Below are 18,134 nucleotides of genomic sequence, written 5' to 3'. Positions count from 1 at the left end.
TGCAAAGTAACTTTTTTTTATAAAATATTGTCCTTTAGAGCATTTTTTTTTATTTCATTGTATGTTTGAGAAAAGCATTATACATGCCTCGGCGTGAAAACGGATTCCCGGCCTCGTATCCCTATCCGGCCTCGCTCGCACGCTCGCTCGGCCGTATATACCCACTTGGCCGGAAATCCTCATTTTCCCGGCCTCTGATGTAATGTACTATTGCATTGACTCGAATACGTTTTCAATACCATACCATAAATTAAATATAACCAGATCATACCATCCCATACATTAAAATGCGACCGCCTACGAACGCGCTTACACTCCACCACACATAGATGGCGCCACAAAAAAATGCCTTGTTGCCACCGATTATTTGTAGATTGGCATTAAGTGTCAATTCCGAGCCGTAAATCTATGTCAAAAGTGACACTTAACGCCATCTACAAGTATAATCGAAAGCTACAAGACATTTTTTTTGTGGCGCCATCTATGTGTGGTGGAGTGTAAGCGCGTTCGTAGGCGGTCGCATTTTAATGTATGGGATGGTATGATACCATACAAATAAACCAGGCTCCGTAGCCGAATGGGATTTCTGCGACGCGAAACCACCGAAACACCGCAGAAAGGTAGTCTCGCTGTGCCGCGCTAATACGCAAGAGCGATGGAGATAGATAGCTACGAAAGAGATATTAGATATCGTGAGCGTTTCGTGAGCGTTTCTTGAGCGTTTGTGCATTCGGCTATGCACACTGGGTACACGTATGTACCCATTTTCTATACATGGAAGATACCTGTGACATTATTGCTCAATTCATTGTTTTTACGGCAGTGGTCCCCCGTAAACAGTTGACATAATCTTTCAAAAAAAAATCATTTTTTTAGGGTTCCGTAGGAACCCTTATAGTTTCGCCATGTCTGTCCGTCCCTCTGTCCGTCTGCGGATAATCTCAGTGACCGCTAGCCCTAGAAAGCTGAAAAATGGTACCAATATGTGTACCTATATCAATCACGCCGACAAAGTGCAAAAATAAAAAGTGGAAAAAAATGTTTTATTTGGGTACCCCGTACAAGTAAAGTGGGGAGTGTTTTTTTTTTCATTTCAACCCTTACGTGTGATATATTGTTGGATAGGTATTTTCCCCTCACTAGCTCGGAAACACGTGTTTTGCCCTTAAATACCAGCGGGTAAAAACGCATTTTATCCACTAGTGGGTAAAGTAATTTGACCTTGAATAAAGTCAAATTAACTGCTTTAAAATTGATAAAAGTAGGTGAATCTAGTAATAAAGATGATTTACCACCTATGGAACTACTGGAAGCAGTGATAAACGCATTTTTTGCGTTGTAGTTTCCTCGCTATAGTGAGGGGAAAAGTTTTGTGTTACACTCGGGTGCAAATGTATTAAACTCGCAAGTTCAGGATTCTATTCTCGAACCACTCGCTTCGCTCGTGGTTCAACTATAGAATCCTTTCACTTGCTCGTTTTTCAATTCCACACTCGGAGTAAAATACAACTTTGCCCCCTTGTATAACAAATAACTATTAAAATTGAATAGGGGTCTACGATTTTTTTTTTATTAATATTTTCGGAAATAATCGCTCCAAAAGTAAAAAAAAATGTCTCTCCTCTCTACCTTTTGAACCATAACTTTAAAAAATATGAAAAAAATCACAAAAGTAGAACTTTATAAAGACTTTCTAGGAAAATTATTTTGAACTTGATAGGTTGAACAGTTTTTGAAAAAAAAAACGGGAAACTACGGAACTCTTCACTGAGCGTGGCCCGACACGCTCTTGGCCGGTTTTTTTAGAAATTGGATCGGTCGTCATTGTTATTTCCATGTGTAGGACACCATTATTTTTCCTCTGTTCGTTGTCGGTGTCGTTGAAGCCGACTGTGGGATAGGGGTTCAATTCTGGTGTGAGCGATGGACTTGCAACCTGTTACTGTAATCCATACTAATATTATAAATGGGAAAGTGTGTGTGTCTGTTTGTTTGTTCGTCTTTCACGGCAAAACGGAGCGACGAATTGACGTGATTTTTTAAGTGGAAATAGTTGAAGGGATGAAGAGTGATATAGGCTACTTTTTGTCTCTTTCTGACGCGAGCGAAGCCGCGGGCAAAAGCTAATATACTTATATAACCCCCATATTGCTAAGAAGTGCACTAAAACTTGAAAAGTGCCTTTTGGGAATTCAGGCGTGAGTAAGTTTGTATTTTTCAAGACCTTTCCATTTCGTGGTACTTCATTCCTTTCTGTCTTGTTATTATGTGTATTTTGTCTTGCCTGTGTTCATCAATAAATCTTTATTCTATTATATTCTTTAGTTGAATTGTCAGCTCAGAAGCGAAACTTTCGGAGATGTTCCAGCATTCCCTTTCAGTTATCCACTAGTGGGTAAAGTAATTTGACCTTGAATAAAGTCAAATTAACTGCTTTAAAATTGATAAAAGTAGGTGAATCTAGTAATAAAGATGATTTACCACCTATGGAACTACTGGAAGCAGTGATAAACGCATTTTTTGCGTTGTAGTTTCCTCGCTATAGTGAGGGGAAAAGTTTTGTGTTACACTCGGGTGCAAATGTATTAAACTCGCAAGTTCAGGATTCTATTCTCGAACCACTCGCTTCGCTCGTGGTTCAACTATAGAATCCTTTCACTTGCTCGTTTTTCAATTCCACACTCGGAGTAAAATACAACTTTGCCCCCTTGTATAACAAATAACTATTAAAAATGAATAGGGGTCTACGAATTTTTTTTTTTATTAATATTTTCGGAAATAATCGCTCCAAAAGTAAAAAAAAATGTCTCGCCCCTCTACCTTTTGAACCATAACTTTAAAAAATATGAAAAAATAACAAAAGTAGAACTTTATAAAGACTTTCTAGGAAAATTATTTTGAACTTGATAGGTTGAACAGTTCTTGAAAAAAAGCGGGAAACTACGGAACCCTTCACTGAGCGTGGCCCGACACGCTCTTGGCCGGTTTTTTTAGAAATTGGATCGGTCGTCATTGTTATTTCCATGTGTAGGACACCATTATTTTTCCTCTGTTCGTTGTCGGTGTCGTTGAAGCCGACTGTGGGATAGGAGTTCAATTCTGGTGTGAGCGATGGACTTGCAACCTGTTACTGCAATCCATACTGATATTATAAATGGGAAAGTGTGTGTGTCTGTTTGTTTGTTCGTCTTTCACGGCAAAACGGAGCGACGAATTGACGTGATTTTTTAAGTGGAAATAGTTGAAGGGATGAAGAGTGATATAGGCTACTTTTTGTCTCTTTCTGACGCGAGCGAAGCCGCGGGCAAAAGCTAATATACTTATATAACCCCCATATTGCTAAGAAGTGCACTAAAACTTGAAAAGTGCCTTTTGGGAATTCAGGCGTGAGTAAGTTTGTATTTTTCAAGACCTTTCCATTTCGTGGTACTTCATTCCTTTCTGTCTTGTTATTATGTGTATTTTGTCTTGCCTGTGTTCATGAATAAATCTTTATTCTATTCTATTCTTTAGTTGAATTGTCAGCTCAGAAGCGAAACTTTCGTAGATGTTCCAGCATTCCCTTTCAGTTCATTGTTTATTGAACCAGCGGCCATCTTTGGTCCACTCATAACTTTGTAATAAAAAAAATAGAATCGAGTCCTACGCCCAACACTAGTCCGAGTCTTTCTCATTGCGGCCCATTCCTATGCCAACGGCGACCACCGCCTCATTTGTTATCTGCACTAATGCAGTGTTTATTGTTTTCCTTTAGTTAGCATTACCTCGGCGTTTCGACGGCCGTTTGTCACACGATTCGCGAATCATCAATCTGAAGACACCTCTTTATTTCAAGTAAGTCGGTGATGTCAAGAAGGTTAAATGAGCTTTAAATTATTTTGCAACCGCTTTAGTTTATCGAAATGTTTTCGAAAATGTTACTATTGTCGTAAATATTTTTTATTTTGTTCTGATTTTTTAAACCAACGTAGGTAAAAGCACAAACTGACGATCAAATATATGAAAGAGGCGCGTTCCTAGCACACATTCTAAGCTCGTGTAGATGAACGCGTACCATGTTTGTATTAGTGAGATATGACAGGTCGACTGTTCGCGTTTTTGACAGGCGGTATCTGTGAGGTAACTGAGAGGGGGTGGGCGGCACTTTCAGCTGGGAGCGAGAGTGGCCATACTGTACGATAGTACTCTTTATTATACTGTGGTAAAAGTTATCATATATAACGGAGCGTCATCTTGACTTGACTCATAAATTAAGGTGTGTTAAGATATTTTTCTCAAACATGGTATGAAATATTGATGTTATGTGCCTTTTATAATTGGCAGCGAAGTATGACGTTGCAGGTGCGGCTAGGACGATTGATAGATAATGGAATTTCATACAAATCTTGCAGACCAAGGCCGGCAAAGTCCTCTTTTTTAATTTCCAAACACAGATAATTGTGACATAACATCCAGGTATTTAGCCAATTAAAAAAAAACTATAAGGGGCTTTATAGACGTGCCGACTGCAACTGGTACGGGCCCTAGACAATATTTGATTCTGCGTTTTCATACAAAAAAAAAAATTTTTTTTTAATTTTTTTTAACTTTTTGTTTTTTTATAAGCGTATACGGGGTATCAAAGGGGAACGAAAATTCGATTATTTTTGCGCTACGACGCACCGTTTAGGAGATACAGCCATCCAAAGTTACTATTTTCAGTAGACTTTATTTATTTCATACCATGTTTGAGAAAAGCACTATACATACCTCGGCGGGAAATGGGGTTGCCGGCCTCTGTAGTAATGTACTATTTAAGCGCATCGTCCGCTCTGATACATCTAATGGCAACTGTATTAGGTAATTGTACCTATATTGATTTTAAATATCATTATTTTAATTTCAAAGAAAAAAAAATTCAAAGAAAGTAGTTTATCACAACTGCAACCACCATGATGATTTAAAAAAAGTTTATGTTTCAAACTGAAAACTTTGGGAGTCAAGATTTCTAACGTTACATTTAAACCGACTTCCTGGTTCCACCATTAAATCCTAGATGGCGTTAAGATCATCACGACGATATCGGATGGCTATTATTTTCAATGAAGCCGTCATTAGCATAAATTATTTTTTTTTTAAATGGCCACATTTCCACGTGGCCTCGTAACCAACGTGTTGGCTATAAAAAAAGTCATGGCCGCTGCTGCGCTTTGTCGGCGTGTGTCCGTGAATACGCACACTAGTATACAATACATATATAAACTAGGATCTAGTAGCGAAAAGGCGTATGCGCGTTGATACGATCGTCTATAAAGCCCTTTCGAGACAGCTGAAAACGGGCTCACGAAATAGGTCAAGCGATCTCAGACTTTGAGCAGTGGTATTAAGAACGCGGATGGGTTGTGGGCATGTTGCTAGGTATCTACTAGTGCGTATTACGTAGCACACATGCAAAGACAAATCCTTGACAAGTCGACTCACACTGCTAACGATAAATAACGCATTTAAGTTGCGTGCGCCTCGCAGATAGCCACGTTCGTTCAGTTTGCATACAATTATATTCGACTTCAGTTTCTATTGACAAATTAAACAAAGTTTTACGAGTATATAAAGCTATATATACCGGTACCTGTCTATTACCGGTAACTATTTGAGTTAAGGCAAACCGATTTAACGATCAATTTAATGATTACTATCTAAGATATAATTAAGAATTAATCCCTCCCGGGCTTGGCTGAAAAAACGAAGCTTACGATGATTAATAGGTGTTTCAAGTTTAAGAACTAGCTATTGAAATATTTACGAGCAACAGGTGTCCAATGAAAAAACCTGCGCTCTTCTAAAGTACCTTACTCAAAAAATATCGGTAGAGTATTTTTATATTGCCATGAATGACCTTAACTTGCACATTAAAATATTTCCGTGTCGCTAGAGTACGAGACTCGTTATCACGCACAATTTTGTACCGTTGACTAATACAATTTTCGTTCGAAACTATAAACCGCGAACGCACACTACAAAACATGCACGTGTGCGTAATGCGTGCAAATGTTCAAAGTGTGTATAGATGGCGCTAGGAGTTGTCGATCGTTAGTTCTAAGATGCGTTTCAGTGTAGTGTGAATAGAGTGGGTTTAGATAATGGGCGATGCGCGGGGCGCTGCTGGGAGGGACGGCCCAATTTAAAACGCGGCATTCGCCATTACACAATGAATTTATTGCTGTACCGCATACGGCTGACACATATTGCGTGCATGACATGTGCGCCGTACCCCGGAATTCTCGACAATTAGCGGTTAGTCCATGGCCCTTGCTTTAAAACAAACTTTGCCTGTTTGTTACAATCAATCTAAAGGCGTTTTGATCTAATTAGCGAATGAACTTTAGCAGCTATTGTTCAAAAAAATTTTGCGAAGCTTAATAATGAAGGTATAATTGAGTCGAAGTGTACTGAGTTATGGAATATAGAGATTTTCGTTTGGCCGTCATCCAAATTGGTCGGTCATTTGGCAAGAGTTCTATGTCTGTGACACCTGTCGTCATGGTGTGCTGTCTACCGTTCCTTTCATGCGATGTACTTCGCGACCTATGTGGCCCTGGTACCTCGACTTTACGTCGGTTCTTATTTAATCATAGACGCGAGCCAAGGGCAAGGGCGCATGGCTCAATTCCGTTACATCACGAGTTCACGGTTTAACAATTGATCGATACTTAAATCGATTGTTTCGAGTAGTTCTACTCTAAATTCTTGTCGTAGTATGTTATTGGGAGCTTTATATAGGGAACTGGTTTTTGTGAAAAGACGAGCAAGGGTAGATAATAAAGGGAATGCTTCCTCTAAAGAGCACTGCTCTGTTCTCCTTTGTCCGCTTTGCCTACAAGGAAACACAATTGGCGTACGTCGCTGCTGGGGTCCGATTCTCGGAACTCGTTTTTTGGGACTCTAATGGTATGTCCGAATAATAGAGATCCCTCCGGGACGAGCTGTATGTCTTTCCGCGTTAGAATTTAACCTACTTATGAGCGTTTGTGTAAGACTGCTGTTGCTGTTTTGTTTGTTTTTAATTAGGATAGTAAATAACATCCAAGCAAATTGAATAGGGTCAATTTGGACCAACTACGTAACGTATGTGTATTAGACAGACTGATGATTATCGTAAGGCAAGAAACGGTAACTTTTAGATTCGAGTAAACAGTGAACTGCGTGAATTTAAGACCGATTCACTATTGTTGTCTTCGCGCATTTGTGTGCAAAAATCCTAAAAAAACTACCGCCAAATGAAACACACTAGCACACTACACATTTTATGAAACGTCTGGACACTCTCGACGCGGTTTTCTCTTGAGATTTACTAAGGTGACTTAGAGTTTTGATAAATGGCTATTAGGACAGTGCAAATGACGGTCAGACATTTTATACCTGGATAAGATCTAGTACTGACGCTGAACAGTGCCAGATTTTCTTAGCTGTCACATGCCTAAGAAAAAAGGTGGCTCTAAGCAAACAGGCGGTACTAGGAAGGGACAGTGTTCAGTGTTTTTCAATAAATGGATTTTAACCATAGGCTATAAAAGCTTTAAGACAAAGAGGCTACTCCAAAACGGGGCTAAAAATTGAGGGCAGATGTAGCGAAATGCAGTCTTATGCCTTGGCATATTATAAAAGTATTTCCATCTCCATCACTTAGATGGCTGGCCGTCCTCAACTCTGCGTTTCTCCAGAAAGACTGAATTCAACAAATGAACAAAGCTCCAATAAATGAATTGGAACCATCTACCAGTTCTGCTATCAGGCAACCTGGCTGCTCTTTTGGCCTCATATCGCATAAGAAAAAAATCACTTCCATTTATTGTTTGAACTGGGATATCCCCAGCTCTAAATTAAAAATCTATGTACTAATACGTCACAGTCTTGTTTAGAATGTGCCGTATCGACGGCGCCTCAAATAGATAGCGTATCGCATTTTATCACTGCACTGTTGATAGTACTGCAGAATACTATGTAGGTATTACTAATATAGATAATCTTCATGATACAAACACATGAACTATCAAAGAAAACGTGATCTACGTGATAACGTAACGTGTGAGCCCTTCGGGGAAATAATACTGATGACGCAGTATTTTTAGTAAATCTATGATGTTCACAATTTTTTTTCTGGGCGTCAACTTTTTGACTAAAAGTTTTGAGTGTCTTCGGCGTTACTCAAAATGTCTCCGGAGTTACCAAGAAATCGAACTTGTAATGAACAAAGTTTCAGTTTATTGGGTTAAAGTTAGGGCCTTGAATGTTTTCACATATAAAATAAAGTAAAGTAAGTTTAAGTGAAGTTTTATAAAATCGACAAATTTTAGTCAGGTAAAAGTTGATGCGCCCTTATAGACATGTTTTAATGTCAAGTGAGGTTTTGTATAAACGTATGCTTTGCATGGCTCAGTGACGGTTTACTGACGATTCGCCAAAAAACGTTTCCCAAAGTTTCACATCCCAAACTATTATTCCCAAATTATCATTTCCCAAATAAACGTTTGGCAAAACAACTTATCGCAAATTGACATTTAGCAAAACTTTTTTTGGCAAGTATTTGTTTCCCAAAATATTTACTTGGTCAAATTTCATTTTACCAAATATTATTTAGTCAAAGGTATTGTTAGGCAAAATTTCCATTTCCCAATATATTGTAATTAAATGGCGCACTAGAAATTTGTTTGTTGATTATACTTTGTGTCCAAGATTTGTGTGAAATAATGTGTATGTCGTACTTTTTTTCCTCCTGCTGCAAATGCCAAGGATGACATTTTCACTTACATGTCCGGATACATTTTATTAAAAAGAAACCTTATGTTTTTAAAACCATTATGTTCTATTAATTTTTAATTACTTTAAAAAGCCATTTCCGGTTTGCTCACTGTCAACCTAACACGCTCCTCCTCGCTTCGCTCGTCGTCGCACCTAAACTGACCCTGTTGCACACGAGTTTTCTGTTACAATACTAATAAAATTATTACATTACATTTATGCCTTGTAATATTTATTGTCAAACGTGGTTTTGCATTGTGTAATTTGTAGAAACATTTTTTGACAAAAAAATAGTTGACAAAATAATTTTGTCCAGTAATTAATTTGACAAAAATAAAGTTGAGCAAACTTTTCTTGTCCAACTGAAGCCTTGGGAATAAAACTGAAATTATCATTTGACAATTTTAAGTTAAATTTGGCAAAAAAATCTTCGGTAAATTAAATTAATGCCGTAGATATGAAAATGCAAATGCCTAAATATTTTCGAAATTTGCGATGTGAAATTTTGACCAAACATGTTTTTGGCATATAAGTTTTGCCATTAAAAACGTTTGCGAAATAAAGTTTTGTCTAAATAAAATTTGACTAAGTAAAATTGTGCCAAATGATAATTTGACCAAACAAATTCATTGCGAAACATACCTTTGCCAAACAATACTTTGGGAAATGAAACTATTGCGATATGATTATTGGGAAATGAAATTTGACGAAACGTTTTTTGGCGAAACGGCAGGACACCCTCAGTGACTCATTACTGCTTGTTAATTAGCTAATGTATCTCAGTCCTTTAACTATATTTTAGCCAGCAATTTATAACACCAGCGAAAAGCTTTCAAAGCTGCCGAATTCCACAGTTCGTTGCACACCCTTTTGGAAGCCGCAGTCAAAGAGTTAGGGGACGCCGAAAACTGCAATAGGCTTTTTAAGGCTATTTGTAAGTCATTTGCAACATGTTGTAGAGGTATTATGGCCGCTTCAAAGCCTACAGCTAACCAATTGTGTCAAGACATGAAGTATAGAGTCATAAGGAAGAGTAGGTACTAAAACTCTTTACTATTTAACGCGTTCAGCGACGGCAAGACATAGCCATGTGTGTCATCTGTACCTATCAAGCTATCCTGGGAGATGTTCCATGATTTGACACGTTTTCTTATTGGCCGGACACCGAGACATCAAACTTCAAATGGGAACATATACCATCGTACAGGGACGAATGCAACATCTTCCTCTGAAAAACTAGATTTATCGACAAATCTAGCTTGAAAGAGGGTATTACTGGAAATGTTCCAAGTTTGAAATGGTTGTTACTCGTATCAAAACATTATTTTTGATACAATGTTCGTAGTTAAGTATTCAGGTAACATCGCCAAGATATAAATAGAGTAAACGTTTGTACGCCTATTTTCCTTCATTGTATCAGTTTTTCCTACTGTTACATAAAAACAAGTAAATGCAGAATCCTTGGTCCATCGCCGGCGCACGCGGAAACCCTTTCCGGCCCAAGGCCAGGAAACCGGTTTCGGCAACCGGTATCATCAGAACCCAAGTTGCCGGCGCGTTGTCGTTTGGGCGCACTTCGAAATGGGCGAAGTCGCGATTTTTGAAAGTTTTAAACTTGTATGTTTAAAGATCTTTAAAGTAGCAAAACGGCTTGTTCAACGTGGAAGTCTGGCTAGTTATGGGTATCTTTTGCAGCTGGGGTCGATTCGTAAATTATAAGTATAGGATTGGGATGGGATATTGGATTTGGGGGAGTATTTAAAGTGTGTATTACGAGTATGTTACATAACCAGACTTCTCGAGGGCTTGTCTTAGATTGCCATGTGATTGTGGTGTCATGGTAAGACAATGTCATTAATTTTACTTTAGAAGACACAGGGACAGAGTCTATCAAAGTCTTTTTAACCGACTTCAAAAAAGGAGGAGGTTCTCAATTCGACTGAATGTTTTTTTTTTTTTTTTTTATTTTTTTGTATGTATGTTCCTCGATATCTCCGAGAATTGTGGACCGATTTTCAAAATTTTTTTTTTGATCGAACGGGTATAACCCCGAGATGGTCCCATTGGCACCAAGTCAGGGTCTGATGATGGGATCCTGGAGAAATCGAGGGAACTCTTCAAATGTTATAGGCACATGTAATGTTTTTAGTGTATTTTTCAAAGGTAAACCAGTATTTACGCCTGATGGTAATAATTTTATGTGGCTGAGCTGATGATGGAAGGTCAACTCCTCAATGGTTAGGAGTTAAAGGATAATTCTTTCACTAGTGTACATGTATTCGGACTGATACATATAATATCAATAGGAACCACTAAAAATCAACAAATAAATAAACTTTTTTAACAAAAAATAAAACCGCCTTTAAAAATAAGCGCGTTACAAAACACGGAGAAACTAAAAAGCAAAAAATAATAAACCTTTGAATTCAGATTTCTTATCGTATTGCAATAATCTAAACATCCAAATTATAAACAAATCAATTATTTTTGGAGTCGGTGCCAGCCTGCGTATGGTTGGGTGGGGCAAACAGGCAATAGCAAGGCGACGAACAGGTCTGGTACCGACTGCAAAAATAATTGATTTGTTTATAATTTGGATGTTTAGATTATTGCAATACGATAAGAAATCTGAATTCAAAGGTTTATTATTTTTTGCTTTTTAGTTTCTCCGTGTTTTGTAACGCGCTTATTTTTGAAGGCGGTTTTATTTTTTGTTAAAAAAGTTTATTTAGACACTGTTATTTTTTGCGATCAACGCATTATTAGGAAAAATGATAGTTTAAGTGAGACGATAACCGTATACAACTGAACACGGAAAGCGCAGCTGTGATGCATTGATATTTTCTTACATTTCATAATCACTTGTCTTCAACGTTGCGTTCATATAAATCCGAGCGCTTTAGATCGGTCCTATTCTATTTCATTTCTGCGACAGCCTATCTTGCCACCGCACGAGGTACCAAAACTACCAAACTGGAATGGAATGCCTCGTGGCATATAAATTACGTTTTATCTGCCGATTTGTAGAAACACTTCCTTTCTTGGAGTTCTTTCGGCTTTGATTGTTCGCAGAAACTGGAAATTCAAGGTTTTTTGGGCGTTTAATGTTTTTCTTTCGCTTTGTGATCTTAAAAATGAAGGGTCAAGGTATTGGGATAACAATGAGGATTTGTTTAAGTTAGGAAAAGGCTGGCGATTTTGTTTTAGGATACTTAGATTAATTGGGATGTATTTTTCTGATTTGGGCATTAATTTCATTTTGTTAGGATCATCATCAAATGATATCTATAACCTTCTAGTCAAACTTGTAAAGATAACTCTGCATTTTGTTTGGTGTTGTGCATATTGGATTTTGCCTAGTAAGGTTCTGGGGGGCAATTACGAGGAGGGGCAAATTTCAACTACTCGATTTTATTTCCAAGTTTTAAAATTTTTGCATTATTAAATAGAGTGTCCACTGGTCGCGTATGGCACGCGAGCACCCGCTTGTGTGGATACATATGGAGCTCAAGTTAATAGTGTAAAACATAGAAAATACTCGATCAGTTGAAAATTATCCCCCAGTCGTATGTAATTGTCCCCTGCTACAATAATAAATGTTACTCCTCTTAAACTGTTGTTCTCAATCAACCATCATTTTGTTCTATGAAAGAAATAAACGGTTTGCCCTCATTTTAAATCTTGACAAAGAATTGTAATAACCTCATTTTGTATCGGAAAGAGTTCCAAAAACAGGAATAGGTATACGACGACATATTACTACTGAGAAATTTCCGTTTATTCAGAGAAACATTGAATGAATCATTCAGAAACAGATTTAATTTTTAAATAGTTCGTACTAAAGAGTTACTAAGAATGCCGTTGGGCTTGGTACCTTATTCAAGGGCAGTACTTAACTTTAAAAATATTTATGAATTTGATATTTTTTCGTGAATCTTGCTCACGTTTAATTTACCAAGCGGGAAGTACAATATATAATGATATCAAAACAATTAAGTTGTTCTAATGGGACCCACTGACTATAAGTTTATCGGACGGTAAGGGCCTGTCAGTTACACAGCGCTGTGACTTTTTACTTCTAACTGTCAAGCCGTTGCCGTCCGACAAACTGATAGTCTCCGGTCACCTTTAACAAACTTACTGACATACTATCAGTTCATCGGATTCTAACCTAACAGCCTGGCCTGACAGAAGTAAAGAGTGATAGCGCTGAATAACTGCCAGACATTGCCGTCCGGTAAACTGATAGTCAGTGGGCCCCTCAACTTTGTACTGTTGGTATGTACCGTGAGAATCCATACTGCCAGTACGTAGTCGGTTCAATTCGACCGAGTCCGATGGCAGTTTTTACACGGTCATTAGCATGGCAACATCTGTTCTGCACATTAACGACGCACGGGTCGTGGAAGTGAGTGGAGAAGACTTCCATGAAGCTCTCTGTATGAGTGAGTTTAAATATTGATCGTGATGTCGTTAGAACAAAATAACAGAAAACTCGTTTACTGAAAACTAGATTAATTTGGACAGAATCGTTTTCATACATAAAGGTTAAAATAGAGTTTTGCGTGTGGTTAGCTCACGTTCAAAAGTCTTACTAGGAAAAGGCTTACTCAGTGAGGTATATTCAGATAATAATTTCATGACTGTTATCAAATTTGGGTGTGTCAATCGTCTTTACTGTTATCATTTTCAGCTTTTTAAAGCGATAAAAAGGCTTGAGTGTATTAGCTAGTTCAAGTCCTGCGCTGCACACGTAATGTCTAGTTTTATATTGACAACTAATATATTACATTGTGTTAACCTTTTTTAAATTATCCCCTCAAACGCCTTGTTCCAGATCTGCCCCAAACTATTTAAACTCTAATTAAGAAATTGAAGTTTATTATTTCAATAGCAAGTTTTTGACAACACTAGTGATTTAAGTTCTTAAAGAAATTCTATGAGTCTGATCTACCTGTACTGATCTAAACGTTGCAAGTTTATTCCTCTTTATGCCTTTACCGATCATCTCCACTACCTTCCATACCTCTTTTTTCAATGCTTTACAACGCGTACTTGTTAAGTTTGTACAGTGTACTCCTACACGTAATGGTATGCCTAGTTTATATGTGATTGATTACCACTTGTTATCAGAGAAACACCATCTTTTCTAACCTAAAAAGGCAATGCGCTTAAGCAAAGCGTTCTTTGTCTTTTTATCTAAGGTACAGCGGGATAAATCTTCGACTGGGGGGCAAATGTAACTGGTCCATTTTCCATGTTTTACAATGTTTGCATTATTACAGAGTGTCCATCGGTTATATATGGTAGGCGTGTTCAGTGGATACATGTAGAACTCAACTTCATAGTGTAATAATGGAAAAACTGGATTAGTTACAATGCCCCCCCAGTCGAGATTTGGTCCGCTGTACTGGTATCAGTATTTCATAATAGTTGAGGTTTTTTTGACTGAGTATGAGCGTAGATTTTCGTCTCCTTTTGGAAAAAAAAAATCGGTATTATTGCTTACAGTTCCCATTTTTTCGACCGATTCTCATTGAATATCGATAGTTAAATAGATTCTCATTGTTCAGATTTCGATTTATTTCAAAAATGGCGAAGTTCACAAGTTTTACAGCTCATAGATCTACTAATATACATACTATTATGTTAGATTTCTTTATTATTTTTCCTATTCATAAAAAACATTTTTGTAAAAAGACTGAACCCCAGAAATGTCCCATCACTTACCAACCTGCCATATTTTTTTTATTTACAAAAAAGTAACTTGCATAATGTTTGCAAATATTTTTTGCAAGCATGCAGTTTCGTAGCATTGCTACGCCGTAGGGGTGGCGTAGCTGCATTCGCTACGGTGCATGTGCACGTAGCACTCTACAAAGATGCGCTTCGTAGCATTTTGCTACAGACACTTATATTGTATTAAATATTAGATTATCAGGTTTTTATTATATAATATTTTTCGGGTTTTTATTAAAAATCTTACATAATATTTGATAACTATAATTGTACGTATATGTCATTAGTTGTATAGATTTTGAAACGTACATAATAAATAAATATTTTCCTCTCGCAATCCGCCTTCCCAAATAAGACACCTCCTGTTCCCACTTAGTTTCTGTGTCCTTAACTTTTTGACCTTGAGTGGTTAATGACATTTTGGTTTCATCAACAAACTGGTATTTTTTTCAGCTTGCAAAAAAAAATCTTAGACCGACATGAAAATGATGACCAATCATGTCTTCGCGACCATCTTTAACCCTATTAAGATTAGTATCTATTAGGTAATATCTATACCACGAGTTTGGTACGTTTTTCATATCGAGAAAGGCACGGAAAGTGACTTTCGGTGCATGGAGAAAGTGGACAGGGTGTTTAGCCAACTGCACTAACGCTTACGATAATATCGTTATCGTAGCTAGCTATCTCTATCGCTCTTCCGTATTGGCGCGAGAGAACCACACTGCGTTTCGATCGGCGTCTAACGTCAACGATTGAGATTTCAGCTAGGCCGGCAGCGCCTCCAAACCTGCACGGCTGACTGAAACCAAAAACCCTAAAAAAAAAAATTACATGGGTGAATCAACTTTTTCTTGCCTGTTATTGCCATGGTTACACTGAGAGAAAATACAACCAGTTTTCATGTTCGTTCAACAAGTTTTTTGGTTAAAATAGCGCCTACGTGCTCTTTGGTTCAAACAACAAGCTACTTGTCATTTGAATCGGCAATATATTTGAATCAACAAGTCGATTTTATAAAAACAACCTGACACATATTGTTTTAAACATACGTTTGGCTGATTCAAACGGATAAACCGCAACAAGTCTAACTTGTTAAATTCACAATGCAAATTTCTTCAGTGTACGGTCCCTTGAGTTACGCTGGTTTTACGCAAAATTATGCTACTTAAACTATGCAAACATGCATTTTTCTGGTGTTGACAAGCCCTTTCCTTAATTTGCCACCTACAAACATGAACTACATGCATGCTTGCATAATTTCAGTAGCATAATTTTGCGTAAAACCAGCGTGACTCAGGGGACCCAATGGCAATAACAGGCAAGAAAAAGTTGATTCACCCACATACATTAAATCAACATACACCGAATAATCTCTGCTTTGCCTAAAGCTTGACTGGTAGAGAATGCTGTTTGGCATTGAGTCCGCGTTTTTTACTATAAGTTTTTGTTTCTTTATCTACAATAAAGATTAAATAAATAAATAACCACATTAAAATCTCACGAGAACCACATTGTTCCCAAACCCACCGTTTTCGCACGAACTATAGGAAGTTATGCGTACAAATGCTGCGCGTAGGCACCGCCTATTCGCGGGAGCGCGGGCGCAGCCAAACACGCGAATATAAATAAACCACCGGGTTCGATACCCGTCGGTAACGACTATTGACATAAGAATGCGTAATGGAAACTAAATCGAATTTTAAAATTTACTTACAGTTAGTCTTACACTAAGTTTATTTATTGATTTTATATATTAGTTAGTCATCTCATCTTTTAATTTTAATTTTAGACATTTTTCTATGAAATAAATTTATCTTATTTTAATTTTATCTTATCTTTTTAGCGTATTTATGCGAATTAAATTATAATTTAATTACAACAATAAAATTACAAACACTTTCAAAATTATGATTTTTAGTATTTTTTGTTTGGTTTTTCATTTAGATTTTATTTTTACGACATCCATACTAATATTATAAATGGGAAAGTGTGTGTGTCTCTTTGTTTGTCCGTCTTTCACGGCAAAATGGAGCGTAGCGTAGTTGAAGGGATGGAAAGTGACATAGGCTACTTTTTGTCCCTTTCTAACGCGAGCGAAGCCGATGGCAAAGTAATAACTTCAGTATCAATAAAATTACGTGTTAAAAATATAACATTATAAGTATAATAACAGAATCACAAAAACATGTCACAGTTCGTAAAAATGCTAAGAGGATTTTATTTACAAATTCTACACCTGTAAAACTTTTTTATTTCTACCATACAAATCCATGCTGAATGTCAGCAACAAACGTGCAAAAGTTAAATAATATTTACTATGAATAAACGCAGACGAGTTTATTGTATACCTACAAAACGAAAACTGCGTCGTATTTATTTATTTCGCAAAAAAATTGGCAAAGTCCTCCTAGATCACATGACCACAGACTAGAATGATACGCTTTTAAACTGCACGCCTTCTTGTTGTTCATTGCATGTGGCTCGTCTTTTTTAAACGATGACGTTCTAATTCTGCCAACATAGTTTTGCCGTCGGTGAAATTTTTACTCCTACTAAGTTCTTTGCTATAAGTTTGTCTATGAGTGTAGAAGTAAGTTTGTAGTTTGAGTTAGACAAAGAACAGTGTTGCAATTTTGACAGTTGATTGAACTTTGCTTCTAAGAAACTTTGCACGTGCTTGTCTGTTTGGGGTTCCGTCGTTTTCGCAGGTCTTGTTTAATTTGCAACGGACGTTCTCAGGTTTTAAACATTAGTGGTTGCTTAATTGATTTTAAATAAAACTAGCTTTTGTCCGCGGCTTCGCTCTTAGAAAGAGACAAAAAATAGCTCCATCCCTTCAAGCATCTCCACTTAAAAATCACGTCTATTCGTCGCTCTGTATCGCCGTGCACATGATACGTGATACACAAACAGACACACATTCTTTCCCATTTATAATATTAGTATGGATCCTGCTACAATTAGCATTTGTAGCGTTGTACTCAAATACGCTGATAGTAAAAGAGTGGGCTAAATTGTGCTATTATTTTATCTTTTGTAACGTCGAGTCCTTTTTTGTTAAAGTCTGGACACCTTCATTTGTGAGTGTGTTTAGTAAAACGTTCCACTTTATCGGTTACCAATAACGCGAGATTTACTTGTATCTTTACATGAATAAACTGACAAAGCGGCTTTATTGCAATCAACAAAGTGGGACGTTTTCCTGTGCACACATTTAGTAATTTCAAGGTGTGTTCGTCTACAGTAGAGCTCACAGAACCACTAGTTATGGGCCCTAACTTGTCAAAAGTATTCACACAAAAGTAATATTACTTGTGGTGGTTAGTGCACCTTATCACTGAATGTTGTCTAGCGGTATGATTAGTTCGCTGGATTTTATTCAAGTTCAAAAGTCATCTTAAGATAAAGATAAAGAGATAAAGAGATATTTATTTGCGAAAATGTAGTGTTAACCATAGGTGGACAGAATTAATAATGTGCGTACATTTTGCTTGAAGAAGCATGCAAAATATTCTTATAAGCTAGGTACTAAATCTAAACATTATATACAAAAGTATGTTGTACAAGCCTAGTCTACACATATTAGACATTATTAATTCAATTATTCATATTAA

This window comes from Leguminivora glycinivorella, chromosome 6 (genome assembly GCF_023078275.1).
Source record: "Leguminivora glycinivorella isolate SPB_JAAS2020 chromosome 6, LegGlyc_1.1, whole genome shotgun sequence".
In the NCBI taxonomy this organism is placed as follows: Eukaryota; Metazoa; Arthropoda; class Insecta; order Lepidoptera; family Tortricidae; genus Leguminivora; species Leguminivora glycinivorella.
The sequence above is the reverse complement of the archived record's forward strand: the minus strand, read 5'-3'. Positions refer to the sequence as shown.